We start from the raw sequence: 16,144 nt of genomic DNA, 5'->3' as shown, positions 1-16,144 counted from the left end.
CTCCATGTCCTAGAGCGTTCGATCACGATCGCGTGGCCGAAAACCGCACCTCATTTGGACTCTCCTAGCTCCCTCTATGCCTATAAATAGCCCCCCCCCCCCGTTTTTCGGATCTCTCTCCCTCTCCGAAACCCTAGCCAAAAAAAAACAGAGATTCCGCCGCCGACGGACATGTCCGTAGCCTAGCCGGACACGTCCGCCGCGCCCCCTCGCCCACTCCCCAAGCGCCACGTGGCACCGGCCACACCCGACGCCGCCTCCGCGGGCCAGAGGAGCCCCACGCCTCCCGGCCTCCTCCCGCCGCCATCTCCCTCGGCTCAGGCTGCCGGAGCCGCCACCTCCACCGCGCCGGACCCCGCCGCCGTGCTCCATCGCCGGCCGCCTCCGCCGCACCGCCCTTCGTCGCCGGCGCCGACCTCCGCCGCCGTACTCCGGCACGACGCCGCCGCCTCGCCGCCCGCGGGCGCCGCCTCCTCTCCCGCGACGCCGCCCACCGCCTCGCCTCGCCGGATCCGCCCCGGCCCCGCTGCTCCGGCCACCTCCCTCGACTCCGGTGACCCGTCTCCGGCGACCTCGGCGCGGCTGCTACAGGAGCTGCTACAGTGTCGCGCCAGATCTAGATCCAAAAAAAAACCCTAGCCGGTTGACTTTTTCCCTCTCCCCCCTAATTTTTGTGCATACTTTGACCTGCCATATCTCCGCATCCGTAGCTCTGTTTTGGACATATAATATATCAAAATGTTCGCCTCGACGAGTACATCATTTCATTTCATTGCATCATTTGCATTTGAGTTCATCTTGATGCCCGAAATGCTGTTAGAAGGAGGCTTCATGAGTTAATTGTCAGATCTGCTAGTTCATCTTAGACTTTTGTCATTTTTGCCATGATTAATGTGTGCATGATATGCCTGTGAGTCCTTCATATGTTTTGTTAAGCATTTTGTTATCTTTCCAGAGGTGCAACCCATGCATTTTTAGGATGTGTGTGGTGACTTGTGCAAGCTTGCAAAGTGAGGCACCCGGTGAATCTGTTTTCAGGGACTTAGTAGTTTTCACTAAGCCTGGATTATTTAGTTCATCATGCCATATGTTCAGCTTGTTTCCTAGTGATCCGTGCCTCTTTTGAGGATGATCAGTAAAGGAGTTTTGTTAATCATGTTATGCTCTATCCATCCATGTCTTTGTTTGCAATTATGGAGCAACCTAGCTTGAGTCAATCGAGCTCTACTTTTGCTTCGTTGTGAATCTGGGCAGATCGTCAACTCGTTTGCGATTTTGCCGATGCTATTGTAGTTGATCCGTGCATGCTATGCCATTGTTCTTACCATGTCTAGCTTGTATTTTGTGCCTTCTTAAAGGATGTATGCTTGCCTTGCCATGACTTGCACCGTAGTGAGTGCATCGAGCTCGTTTACATGCCTTCGTGAGTTATATTTCAGCATGTCTCAGTTTTCACTAAGTCTGAAAACTGATTGTGTTTTTGCGATGTTCGTGTGCTTGTTAGTATATTTTGTGATCCCTTTTGGCCCCAGGTCACTTTGTGTCTTTTGTTAAGCTTGTTGAGTAGCTCCATGCCATGTTCTTACTTGTCTTAATCAGGTCATGTATCATGTTGTTTTGCTGCTCCGAAGAGGGCTTCGTGATCTGAAATTTCAGACAAGTGTTAATTTCATCAAGTCTGAAATCTGTTTTGCATTTGCGTTTTTGCCATGCTTGTTTGAACCTCATATTGGATGAATTGGCCGTGGCTCAGTGCTAGTCTTTTGTTAAGCATCTTGTGTGCATCCCTGTCATGTATTTTTTTGTCATGTTTGGTGGCTGTAGCATGTTCGTTTCGTTGCATTTAGATGCCTACTTGCTGTAAATCGCAGACCGGTGTCATTCTTAAAACGCTTGCCATTTCCAAACCGTAATTCCGATTCCGATGATCTTTATATCGTTTTCAAGCGATTTCATCTCATCTTTCCAGTGGCACCCTTGGAATTCCAAGTTGAGGCCAGGTTCATGCATTTCCTGTCATATCTTGCATTTTGCATCCCGCATCGCATCCCGCATAGCATATCATCATCGCATCGTATCGCTTGATCCTTGCACGTGGTTGATTTTGTCCTTGTTGCTTGTTTGTCTTGTTTGGGTAGAGCCGGGAGACGAGTTCGCTACCGAGGAGCCCGTTGAGTTTGCTTGTGAGGATCCAGTCAACTCTGACAACTGTGCAGGCAAGATGATCATACCCTCGAAATCACTACTATCTTTGCTATGCTAGTTTGCTCGCTCTTTGCTATGCCAATGCTACGATGCCTACCATTTGCTTGTCAGCCTCCCAATTGCCATGTCAAACCTCTAACCCACCATGTCCTAGCAAACCGTTGATTGGCTATGTTACCGCTTTGCTCAGCCCCTCTTATAGCGTTGCTAGTTGCAGGTGAAGATTGGAGGCCGTTCCTTGTTGGAACACCTTTTATTTACTTGTTGGGATATCATTATATTGCTATGTTATCTTAATGCATCTATATACTTGGTAAAGGGTGGAAGGCTCGGCCTCTCGCCTAGTGTTTTGTTCTACTCTAGCCGCCCTAGTTTCCGTCATATCGGTGTTATGTTCCCGGATTTTGCGTTCCTTATGCGGTTGGGTTATAATGGGAACCCCTTGATATTTCGCCTTGATTAAAGCTCTTCCAGCAATGCCCAACATTGGTTTTACCATTCGCCACCTAGTCCCTTTTCTTTCCCTTGGGTTCTGCAGACTCAAGGGTCATCTTATTTTAACCCCCCCGGGCCAGTGCACCTCTGAGTGTTGGTCCCACCGAGCGATGTCCGAGGCTACCAGGGGCAACTCTGGGCTGGCTTACCCGACGTCTGGCTCATCTGAGTGTGCCCTGAGAAAGAGATATGTGCAGCTCCTATCGGGATTTGTCTGCACATTCGGGCGGTGTTGCTGGTCTTGTTTTAACCTGTCGAAGTGTCTTGAGTTACCGAGATACCGAGTCTAATCGGAACGTCTTGGGAGGAGGTCTATTCCTTCGTTGACCGTGAGAGCTTGTCATGGGCTAAGTTGGGACTCCCCTGCAGGGATTGAACTTTCAAAAGCCGTGCCCGCGGTAATGGGCAGATGGGAATTTGTTAATGTCCGGTTGTAGATAACTTGAACTAAACTTAAATAAAATGTATCAACCGTGTGTGTTACCGTGATGGCCCCTTCTCGGCGGAGTCCGGGAAGTGGACACGGTGTTGGAGTTATGCTTGTGCAGGTTGTCCCTCTAGATTCTCGCTCGCGCTTTGTCTCCTCTTCTCGTTCTCTTTTGTGAATAAGTTAGCCACCATATATGCTAGTCGCTTGCTGCAGCTCCACATATATATTTGCCTTACCCTTCCTATAAGCTTAAATAGTCTTGATCGCGAGGGTGCGAGATTGCTGAGTCCTTGTGGCTCACAGGTTCCTACTATACCAGATGCAGGTCCAGGTGATTCCGCTCCAGATGACGATTATGAGCTCAAGTGGGAGTTCGACGAAGACTCTCAGCGATACTATGTGTCTTTTCCTGATGATCAGTAGTGGTGCCCAGTTGGGGGTGATTGGGACCGTGTCGCATGTTGGGTTATTTTTCTATTTTGGCGCCGTAGTCGGGCCATGAGTGTTTGGATGATGTATGTTATTTATGTACTCTGGTGTGACGTGGCGAGTGTAAGCCAAGTATGTTATCTCCCCTTTTATTTTATTACATGGGATGTTTGTGATGATTGCCTAACTTGCGACATTGCTTTCAATGCGGTTATATCTCTAAGTCGTGCCTCGACACGTGGGAGCTATAGCCGCATCAAGGGCGTTACAGGTAACAAAGAAATAACTTGTTAATTATATTATCGCTCACATGTATACCTCAACTTGACTGCCATTTTGTAATGCATGGCTTGTTCATTTCATTGCGTTGCACTAAAGAGTGGTTGATTAAGGTGAAAGATACAAAGGATGGTTCAATAATGAGGGATTTTAGTTTCAACAAAGGACGTGTCTTTTTGTAAAATAAATAAACCCTCACATCTACGGGTCTACCTTGATTTGAACTATGGTACTACGGAATTCTCCTCCTCGATGTCCAGGAACAGAAGTAAAATGTATGAATATATTCATGTTTTTTTCCAAAAAGGTCAACTGCCATATATTTACTAGCACAAACTCTTACACAAACACTTTTACAGAAATTAAAAAAATATAGATTCATATCCTTGGGGTGCTGAAGTCTTGTTCCTCTTGCATCCACTGGTGGCCGGCCGTGAGCAAAGATTGTTGTTGCCTCTGGACCTCCGCCTCAGCGGAACAAACTTGTTTAAGCCCAGGAACTTGTAGAAGCAGTGGTCGAAAAGTCGTCGATGTAGACCAAAAGATGCTGGCGGTCGTGATCTGCGTAAAAAAGCAAATCACCGCCCCGGCGAATAAAACAAGGGAGATGACGTATAGTATGCCCCAGTTCCAGCCAAACAGAGTTGGGGAGCACAAGCCTCACACACTCTCCACCTAGGACGAGACGACAATCTTCGTTGGTCGGAACTGGAGCCTGGAGACCAATACGTACGACCATGTTGTCCACTCCCTACAACAGCACGATCGAGACAAACTTGCAAGGAAAAAATGCCAAACCCGAAGAACCCGATCTGACCTGAGGACATACCATCTTCCACACGCCTCTCGATGATATGATGAAGCATCACCGGAACTAGGGAGATGCGGGAGACCTTATTCCACGCCGACGACAACACCATCATCTCACCGTCACAGAATGAATATCTATCTAAAGCTCCAAGAGGAGTAAACTATGACTCCCACTGGTAGATCAGGGTCTCCCCGCACACGTCGGCCGGCGATCTACCGGTGGAGGAGGACGACTACGATAGCATACCCTAAATCGCCTTTGAGAGGAGATGTGTACCGTGTATGGATATATTCACTTGTGTCGTAATTAAATCAATTATGGCCAAATGATAATTTTAATAGAACATACATGCTTTGGAAGAAACACTCAATATAGCACCAAATTAGATCATGTTCGTGTGTGTTGCCGTGCTCGTGAATTTTTCCTGATATAATGATAAAATTTCAATGAATATATACATATATGAGAGTTATTTTTCCTTAAAATAATATATTTATATTCATTTTTAGTAAGAAAATTTTAAATATTTTTTAGTAACAGAAAAATGGACACACCTTCTTGATAAGTTCGTAGCATCTATTTATTCGAGCTAGGTGTCGATTTTCTATCGTTATCAAGTTGAATCTAGAATTTTTTAGGGGGAATCTAGAAATAGTTACGTGAAGTACAATACAAAAGAGAGAACCAATCACCATGTGCCATCAATTTCCTATGAGAATAGCGACTTTTGTGTTCGTGTTCGTAAAGCTGATATGCATAAAACTTTGTTTCGTGTTCGTAATGCCCCTGTTGACAAGCGATGTGAGGAGAATGTGGCTTATGTTGGGTGTCTTGTTGGTGTTACTCTTGAATTGGACCCCGCTAGTCTCTATAAGCCATAGTATGCTCGCATTTTGTTAGGATGCAGAGATATTGTTGAGATCCCTCCCTCTGCTGAAGGGGTTTTAGTTGATCATTTCTATGAATTTTATTTTAAAGTGGAAATTGTTGGTATTGGAGGGCCTAAGAAAGGATAGAATATTGTATCTGCGGGAAGTAGTTCTCCCCCTTCATTATCCAAACGCCCTAGACTTGATGATTGATAACCCACAAGTATAGGGAATCGCAACAGTTTTTGAGGGTAAAGTACTCAACCCAAATTTATAGATTCGACACAAGAGGAGCCAAAGATTATTTGAAGGTATTAGCAGCTGAGTTGTCAATTCAACCACACCTGGAGATTAATTATCTGTAGCAAAGTGATCAGTAGCACAGTAGTTTGATAGTGGTGATAGCAGCAATAGTAACAGTAACAGTGATAGCAGTAATTTTATAGTAAGTGTAACAGTGATGATAGAAGTAGTAACTTAGCAGAAACAATATGAAAAAGTTCGCAGGCATTGGATCGGTGACTTGTTGGATGATATTCATCATGTGACAGTTATAACCCAGGGCGATACGGCACTAGCTCCAGTTCATCGATATAATGTAGGCATGTATTCCGTAAATAGTCATATGTGCTTTGTTAAAAGAACTTGCGTGACATCTTTTGTCCTACCCTTCCGTGGCAGCAGGGTCCATATTGGAAACTAAGGGATATTAATGCCTCCTTTTAATAGAGAACTGGAACAAAGCATCAACACATAGTGAATACATGAACTCCTCAAACTACGGTCATCACCGGGAGTGGGCCCGGTTATTGTCACACCAGGGTTGTCGGGTCATAACACGTAGTAGGTGACTATAACTTGCAAGATTGGATCTGGAACATGGATATAATGGTGATAACATAAACGGTTCAGATCTGAAATCATGGCACCCGGGCCCAAAGTGACAAGCATTAAGCATAGCAAAGTCATAGCAACAACAATCTAAGAACATAGTGGATACTAGGGATCAGGCCCTAACAAAACTAACTCGATTACATGATGAATCTCATCTAACTCCTCACCGACCAGCGAGCCTACGAAGGAATTACTCACTCCCGGTGGGGAGCATCATGGAATTGGCGATGGAGAAGGGTTGATGATGATGAAGAACGAAGATCCCCCTCTCTGGAGCCCCAAACGGACTCTAGATTTGCCCGCCCGAGGAAGAACAGGGCTTAGTGGTGGCTCCGTCTTGTTGATCGTGATAATTCTTTCTCCCCTATTTTTTCTCCGAAAATAGGAATTTATAGTGTCAGGATTGAGGTCTGCAGGCCACCAGGTGGGTACAACCCACCTAGGCGCGCCAGGAGAGGAGGGCGCGCCCTGGTGGGTTGTGCCCACCCAGGGCCCCCTCTCCGGTAGGTCTTGGCTCCAGAAATTCTTATATATCATATAAAAATTCCTCAAAAAGTTTCATTCCATTCCGAGAAATTTTATTTCTGCACAAAAACAACACCATGGTAGTTCTGCTAAAAACAGCATCAGTCCGGGGTTAGTTTCATTCAAATCATGTAAATTAGAGTCCAAAACAAGAGGAAAAGCGTGAGAAAAAGTAGATACGTTGGAGACGTATCAATGATCAATCCATATATCATACTGGACATGTTGGTACTAGCAACTCTGAGGCCGGAACCTTTTCTTCACATGGGCAAAATACTGGTACACAACACTTGGTTGTTGTTTCTGAACAAAATTCCAAGGAAGATAGTGAAGATTATAATGATCTTTGAATTCATAAATTGGCTAAAGAAAATGACGCCAAGGTGGTTGATGATAGCTTTCTTTCTCCTTCTAGAGATGCTATAATTTTTTTGTTGAGATTGTTGGTGAGCATGACAATGTCATATCTTGGTGTGTGTGACACCTTCTCCAGCTAGTGTTCCTAACAGAGCTGCTTGGGCTATTACTTGTACCCCTGCCCCTTCTACCCCTAATATTTTAATGCCATCGAGGTGTCAGGATTTTATAATGTTGCTCATTTCTCATATTTTATTGCATGGCTCTTGTCGGTGTCAAAACCGGCGGATCTCGGGTAGGGGGTCCCGAACTGTGCGTCTAGGCCGGATGGTAACAGGAGGCAAGGGACACGAAGTTTTACCCAGGTTCGGGCCCTCTTGATGGAGGTAAAACCCTACGTCCTGCTTGATTAATATTGATGATATGGGTAGTACAAGAGTAGATCTACCACGAGATCGGAGAGGCTAAACCCTAGAAGCTAGCCTATGGTATGATTGTTGTTCTGTATGTTCTATCGACTAGCTTGGCCTGGTTTATATAATGCACCAGAGGCCTAGGTTAACAAGAGTCCTAGCCGAATACGCCGGTGGGGAGAAGTCCTTGTCTTGATCGCCAAGTCTTTGTGGAATCTTCCTTGTATGCGGCAGCTGTCCGAACTGGCCCATGAGTATACGGCCATGGGGGGCCTCGGCCCAATCTAATAGATCGGGAGACGACGTGGTGAGTACCCCCTAGTCCAGGACACCGTCAGTAGCCCCCTGAACCGGTCTTCAAGTTAGGGACGCTCCTCGATTCTTCCGAACCGTTCTTCATCTTCGGTCATCAGTCTTGAAAACTGGTTCAACAAATCTTCTCATCTTCGATCTTGAGAATCGCCGAAATGCATTCGACGAGTTTACACGTCGGGTATCCGAGGAGCCCCTTTAAGTTTCCGGCCTTTATCAATGCCTTGTTATTTTTACGCCACACCTTGGGTTTGAAATTGTTCCTGGGCGGCAGCGTCCTCTTGCGTCCGAGCTCCAACGCCGGACTGCATTCGAGGTATCTTTTGCAGCCGAGCACCAACGCCGAACCGCTTCCCAACTCTAACGCCGGAATGTATCCGAGCTCCAACGCCGGACTATGTATCCGAGCTGCAACGCCGGACTGTATATCCGAGCTCCAACGCTGGACTGTATCCGAGCTCCAACGCCAGACTATATCCGAGGTGTCGTAAATCACCTTGGATCAAAGAAGTTTGAAGGAGTTTAGGTGAGCTTAATGCCGAAAATGCCCTCTATGGAGCCAGCCACTAGCGCCCGAGCTTTATGCCGGGCTGCTTCCGAGGTGGTGCACCACCCCGAATGTGGGCCGATTTTTGTGAATATTTTTTATTGGTGCAATTTATTCTCTGCCGAGATATATAGCCAGTAGCCCTCAAGGTGTGTATTGGTCTAAAACCCGAGATGCACCTGAAGGATGACGTAAGACCGCTGATCCCAGTAGCCGCTGAGACTCAGGTTGATTTGCAAAATCGGCCTGAGGATCAAGTCCAAGCTCGGCAGAATACTTTGGGACACTAAAAGCGGCGTGTTCAGTCCTCGAGACTCAGGTTGGGTGCGGCCGACCAACCTGAGGATCAAAATCTCCTCGGAAACTATATTGCACATAAAATTTTCTACATTGGACAAGCAATGCAGTAGCCCCCGAGACACTGGTCGGGTGGTAACACCAGATCAGGGGATCAATGTGCCCCTTTAATATTTGTAAATAATAAGCCCGAAGCCCAGTAGCCCCCGAGCCTTAATGCGGGCACGGGTGGCCGAATTAAGGATCAATATCCATAGTAAAATCACAAATTATGTGTAATGACTCTATGTATCCAAGTACTTTACGTCATTAATGCTCGGATCCGCATTGTACAAAACTTTGTTGACCGACCATCGGTTTCCACCTCCTCGGCCAGTAGCCGAGGAGTGTTTATCCTACTTTATAAAGCCTTTATGAGGGCAAAGATTTACAACAAACAAGGCAATCTGGCCATATGGTTTTGTAAACAAAGGTACGAGAGAGTTATATTACAGTTTAACAGAAGAAATGTCTTCCAAAGAAAATAGTCCCGCTATCGGTTCCTTTCTTTGGGTTGTCATGCTAAGCTTGATCATTAAACCTCAGCTCGAATGTAAGAGCAAAATATTGAGGATTTAGTTTGGGAGGCCAGTTAATAGCCCCCGGTAGTGTTCGGCGACAGTCGGGGTCAAGCCGTAAACACTTTGGCCAATGTTATGAATGGACCATCATTTAACATAGTCATCGGATCGCTGACCAGTTTACGCTTATTGTGAAAGTCAGTTTTCGGCTTTCTCCACTAAGGTGCTTAACCATGTGAGCTGGAAGCACAAATAGTTTAAAAGTGCCAAAAATCTTGGAAAACCAAGAAACGTCAGTAAAAACATGACGTCCGAACAATATCAAGTGTTCGGTGACAATCCGAAAGTTGGTCTTAGAAAAAGGAAGTGCTTGTGTCGTGCTTTAACATGATACATCCTATATCAAGACTTCGAGCGGGTCAGCCTACGGCTTCAACCTCCTATCCTGAGGGCGGAGTACTTCTCATCAGGCCAGTTTAGCAAACTAAACTCTAGCGGCTTTGAGAGAGAAATTAGGCTCCCCGGCTAGTGACCGCACACTCGTGTCGAAAAAAGGAGTGATAAATAATAATAATAATAATAAAACTTTGCAACGATTAAGAAGAAGAACACTTATTATAAAACGGCTCAAATAAACTTAAGAGCCCCCAAGTGACTTGGGTAGAAGAATGATTGCATGTACCGAAGTACTTATATCATATCTATGTTCAACCGAACTTTAAACGCGTTGTAACCGACCGTCAGCTTCTCCCTCTTCGGTCAAGGACCGAAAAGTGTTATGTACTCCATCGGTCGAGAATATCGACGGTGTTTCCAATAACCAGGCAATCGGGCCATAAGTCTGTAACAGACAAAGCGCGCTCAGGGAACTTATGCTATATTACCGTGAAGTGTTAGAAGCATCTTCGAAGAAAATAGTACCCCCACCGATACCTTTCTTCGGTGCTCATTGTTATTATGAGACTTGTGCAATAGATTTTTTGTACTCATGAGTTCATTTTTGTGCCGACCATCATTGAAAACTATAAGAGCGCTAGCTTTCGACTTCACCCAGCCTGAGGTCCGGCTCGGGCGACCCGATCGTGACAATCGCAGAGGTGCTCCCTTTACTCCCTAGCCGAACAATCGGGAACGTAGGGGTAAACACAGGAGCGAGGCAACCCAGCTTGCAAATCGCTTAAGTCAATATGGTGCATATTGTGGCGTAATACACGAACAAGGAACGAAGCCGTAGAAGTATAATCATATGCAAGTGGAAAAGCTTCATGAAGAAAGCCCCCAAATGAATTGGATATTTGAATTTATGCGTCACAAACAAAGTTTGGACAAGGAAATTTTTTACAAGCAACTTTTTTCCAAAAAAGTATAATGCTTGGTCGAACCGAACACAAGTTAGAAATTAAAGCTTTGAGCATGAAAGCGACTTAGCTGGTTAATGTGTTCGGTATTGATGACGCGGTCCGAGCTTGATGCGGGGCAAGGTTCCATCCCCCAAGCTGGTTCCGAGGTGGCGGAGCGGAGAGCTCGACACGCCGAAGTCGTGACATAGCACGGTCAACAGACCGGCAGAGTGACGCCGAACTCTCCGGATCATTTTCCTGTGCACAAAAAATAGTGCAAACCGGAGATAATAGTAATAATGATAATTAAAAAAATGTTGCATAATAAATAATTTATGCAAAGTGAGGAATAGAAGAAATATGGCCTGGCGCCGAAGTCAATGTCGATGCAGGACGTCGGCGTGATGTAGTAAAGGCGTGGCCAAGGCTGAATTCACAGGTCGGTCCGAGCTCCGGATGCGGCGTTCGCCGGACTATGTATGGAAACTGATCGAACCACCACGCGACCGTCGTTAATGTGGTCACCATTTGATAGACCTATGTACATATCATGGACAAATCAGAGTAATAATTCCTTGGGAAAATGAACCCAAAGAAGCAAAATATACTGGGATTAATAGCACCTCGTTTATTTGTTGTAGCAATCCGAAGGAAGGTGATTCCCAAAATTGGGACTCGCTCCGCACACCCATTGCCTGATGGGCGATAAAACGACGGCATGGCAATGCTGGTAAAGGTTGACTCGCCGAGGCAAAGCCCTCGGCCCAGCTAACGTGACGGAGCTGGTCGGCTAGTGACGCCGAAGTGTCCGAAGTAGGTTGATGAAGAGGTGGCGAAGCCCCCGGTCCAGCCGAGATGTCGAAGCCTCAACGTCAGCCGATGAGTCGAAGTAGGTCGGCGTGATGGACACCAGCTTGAAGAAAGCAATAGTGCGGCCCTGTCGATGCAGGTCGTGACGTGGTCGATGTCGGCTTGATGAAGCGACCATGCGGCGATGCCGGAATGCCTGCTCCGTGTAATCCATGGGGCGGCGATGTCGATGATGATTTATCCTTCGCGATGCCGGACTATTGTTTGGCTTGCCGAGATGATGATCCGAAGAAGTTGAGCTCGGCTAAAGTGACGACGTGTCTAGCGCAGGTCGGCAGCCGTGGAGTAATATTGCCGGACTGGTTTGACACCAGCATGATGTTGAAGATCATGTTCAAAAGATCTTAAAGTTAGTGGGATGTGTTCGGGAACAAAACACAATACCCCATACAAAACTTCCTTCAAAAGGGATGTCCGAAATCCCGTTCATAAAAAGATGAACTCGGGTCGGATTCGTTTTCGCGTAGAAAACAGATCCGAAAAGTGATGCACTAATCGGAAGGTTCCCGGAGTTTGGACGGTCGGATCGAGCTGAAATTTTGAGAGGTGGTAGACATAGGAATTCCGCAGCCGATCAACGGTTGGATCTTCCAAAGGACGTCCGAGCTAGAATCTGGACACCACGCCCTAAACTCATCCAAATTCCCATCCAGATTTGACAGGGCTCCGGTATATCGTGGATTGCCAGAGATTCCTCCATCGGAACTCGACGAAATTTTCCAGGGTTGTTATAGACTCAATTGCGCACAATTACACCAAAGCGATCGTCAAAGCGATACTCGAGGAGGTGGTGGCGGCAGATACGAGTTCGCTGTCCAAAAAAAACAGCATGGTCGCTTGAGGGCAATGTTGACGTTGAGCCCCCGAGCTCCATAGAAGATTCCTCCGTGATCTTGATAGAGATCGGAGTTGATGTTTGATGAAGGCCCTCGTCCGAACATGGTGATCCGAACACGGGGCACAATTCTTGGTCGAACCAAGGTGACCAGTCGAACTGGTGACGAAGACGCCGAAATCGTAGTTGATCTACAGGCGAGCCATCGATCCTTTTGTCGATCACATAGCGGAACTCTCAATGAAAGCACCAATGTCGGTGTCAAAACCGGCGGATATCGGGTATGGGGTCCCGAACTGTGCGTCTAGGCCGGATGGTAACAGGAGGCAAGGGACACGAAGTTCTACCCAGGTTCGGGCCCTCTTGATGGAGGTAAAACCCTACGTCCTGCTTGATTAATATTGATGATATGGGTAGTACAAGAGTAGATCTACCACGAGGTCGGAGAGGCTAAACCCTAGAAGCTAGCCTATGGTATGATTGTTGTTCTGTATGTTCTATCGACTAGCTTGGCCTGGTTTATATAATGCACCAGAGGCCTAGGTTAACAAGAGTCCTAGCCGAATACGCCGGTGGGGAGAAGTCCTTGTCTTGATCGCCAAGTCTTTGTGGAATCTTCCTTGTATGCGGCAGCTGTCCGAACTGGCCCATGAGTATACGGCCATGGGGGGCCTCGGCCCAATCTAATAGATCGGGAGACGACGTGGTGAGTACCTCCTAGTCCAGGACACCATCAGCTCTCTTTGCATGTTCTTATGGAAATTAACGATGACTCTCCTTGTGTTGGAGGTGCTCATGGTGACTATATTGTGGAATCTCCCTTTTGGCTCACCTGTACATGATTGTTCTTCATAGGAAGTGTCTCCTTCTTTAACACTCACAAACAATGCAAGAAGTTATCTAGAGTGGATGAATTGGCGGTTGGGATTTTCAAGAAGCGTAACTTAGAAGGTAATTATTATACAAACCCTTCTTATAATCAATTCTTTGTCTTATCCAATACATAAATTATGCTTGGAGCATCGATGATCGGTGTCAATTTGGTTTATGACAATTTTTCTTCGGTTCGTATTCTTGGAGAACTTGAAATATCTAGAAATCAGGTGCATGATAAATTTTCTAATTGTCCTACTCCTCACATTACTATTCATGATAACTTGGGAAATTCTACTCCTCTTTGCCTTACCTAGGTTAATCTTGACTCTGATGTGGATGATTATGAAGGAAATATGCCCTAGAGGCAATAATAAAGTTGTTATTTATATTTCCTTATACCATAATAAATGTTTATTATTCATGCTGGAATTGTATTAACTGGAAACTTAGTACATGTGTGGATACATAGACAAACAGACTGTCCCTAGTATGCCTCTACTTAACTAGCTCGTTAATCAAAGATGGTTAAGTTTCCTAGCCATAGACATGTGTTGTCATTTGATGAACGGGATCACATCATTAGAGAATGATGTGATGGACAAGACCCATCCTTAGCTTAGCATAATGATCGTTTAGTTTTTCTGCTATTGCTTTCTTCATGACTTATACATGTTCCTCGGACTATGAGATTATCCAACTCCCGAATACTGGAGGAACACCTTGTGTGCTATCAAACGTCACAACGTTACTGGGTGATTATAAAGATGCTCTACAGGTGTCTCCAATGGTGTTTGTTGAGTTGGCATAGATCGAGATTAGGATTTGTCACTCCGTGTATCGGAGAGGTATCTTTGGGCCCTCTCGATAATGCACATCACTATGAGCCTTGCAAGCAATGTGACTAATGAGTTAGTTACGGGATGATGCATTACGGAACGAGTAAAGAGACTTGCCGGTGATGAGATTGAACTAGGTATGATGATATCGACGATCGAATCTCAGGCAAGTAATATACCGATGACAAAAGGAACAACGTATGTTGTTATGCGGTTTGACCGATAAAGATCTTCAAAGAATATGTAGGAGCCAATATGAGCATCCAGGTTCCGCTATTGGTTATTGACCAGAGATATGTCTCGGTCATGTCTACACAGTTCTTGAACCCGTAGGGTCTGCACGCATAACGTTCGATGATGATTTGTATTATGAGTTTCGTGTTTTGATGAACCTAAGTTTGTTCGGAGTCCCTGATGAGATCATGGACATGACGTGCTTTGCACAAAGGTTTCTCCCGACGTGCTTTGCACAAAGGTGGCTAGCGGGTGACAGTTTCTCCAACTTTAGTTGAATCAAGTGTGGCTACGCCCGGTCCTTGCGAAGGTTAAAACAGCACCAACTTGACAAACTATCATTGTGGTTTTGATGCGTAGGTAAGATTGGTTCTTGCTTAAGCCCGTAGCAGCCACGTAAAACTTGCAACAACAAAGTAGAGGACGTCTAACTTGTTTTTGCAGGGCATGTTGTGATGTGATATGGTCAAGACATGATGCTAAATTTTATTGTATGAGATAATCATGTTTTGCAACCGAGTTATCGGCAACTGGCAGGAGCCATATGGTTGTCGCTTTATTGTATGCAATGCAATCGCGCTATAATGCTTTACTTTATCACTAAGCGGTAGCGATAGTCGTGGAAGCATAAGATTGGCGAGACGACAACGGTGCTACGATGGAGATCAAGGTGTCGCGCCGATGACGATGGTGATCACGACGGTGCTTCGAAGATGGAGATCACAAGCACAAGATGATGATGGCCATATCATATCACTTATATTGATTGCATGTGATGTTTATCTTTTATGCATCTTATCTTGCTTAGATTGTGGTAGCATTATAAGATGATCTCTCACTAATTATCAAGAAGTGTTCTCCCTGAGTATGCACCGTTGCGAAAGTTCTTCGTGCTGAGACACCACGTGATGATCGGGTGTGATAGGCTCTACGTTCAAATACAACGGGTGCAAAGCAGTTGCACACGCGGAATACTCAGGTTATACTTGATGAGCCAAGCATATACAGATATGGCCTTGGAACACGGAGACCGAAAGGTCGAGCATGAATCATATAGTAGATATGATCAACATAGTGATGTTCACCAATGAAACTACTCCATCTCACGTGATGATTGGACATGGTTTAGTTGATTTGGATCATGTAATCACTTAGAGGATTAGAGGGATGTCTATCTAAGTGGGAGTTCTTAAGTAATATGATTAATTGAACTTAAATTTATCATGAACTTAGTCCTGGTAGTATTTTGCAAATTATGTTGTAGATCAATAGCTCGCGTTGTTGCTTCCCTGTGTTTATTTTGATATGTTCCTAGAGAAAATTGTGCTGAAAGATGTTAGTAGCAATGATGCGGATTGGATCCGTGATCTGAGGTATATCCTCATTGCTGCACAGAAGAATTATGTCCTTGATGCACCGCTAGGTGACGGACCTATTGCAGGAGCAGATGCAGACGTTATGAACGTTTGGCTAGCTCAATATGATGACTACTTGATAGTTTAGTGCACCATGCTTAATGGCTTAGAATCGGGACTTCAAAGACGTTTTGAACGTCATGGAGCATATGAGATGTTCCAGGAGTTGAAGTTAATATTTCAAGCAAATACCCGAGTTGAGAGATATGAAGTCTCCAACAAGTTCTATAGCTAAAAGATGGAGGAGAATCGCTCAACTAGTGAGCATGTGCCCAGATTGTCTGAGTACTACAATCGCTTGAATCAAGTGGGAGT

The sequence above is a fragment of the Triticum urartu genome, chromosome 1 (genome assembly GCF_003073215.2).
Source record: "Triticum urartu cultivar G1812 chromosome 1, Tu2.1, whole genome shotgun sequence".
Taxonomy (NCBI): domain Eukaryota; kingdom Viridiplantae; phylum Streptophyta; class Magnoliopsida; order Poales; family Poaceae; genus Triticum; species Triticum urartu.
This window is presented reverse-complemented; position numbering follows the sequence as displayed.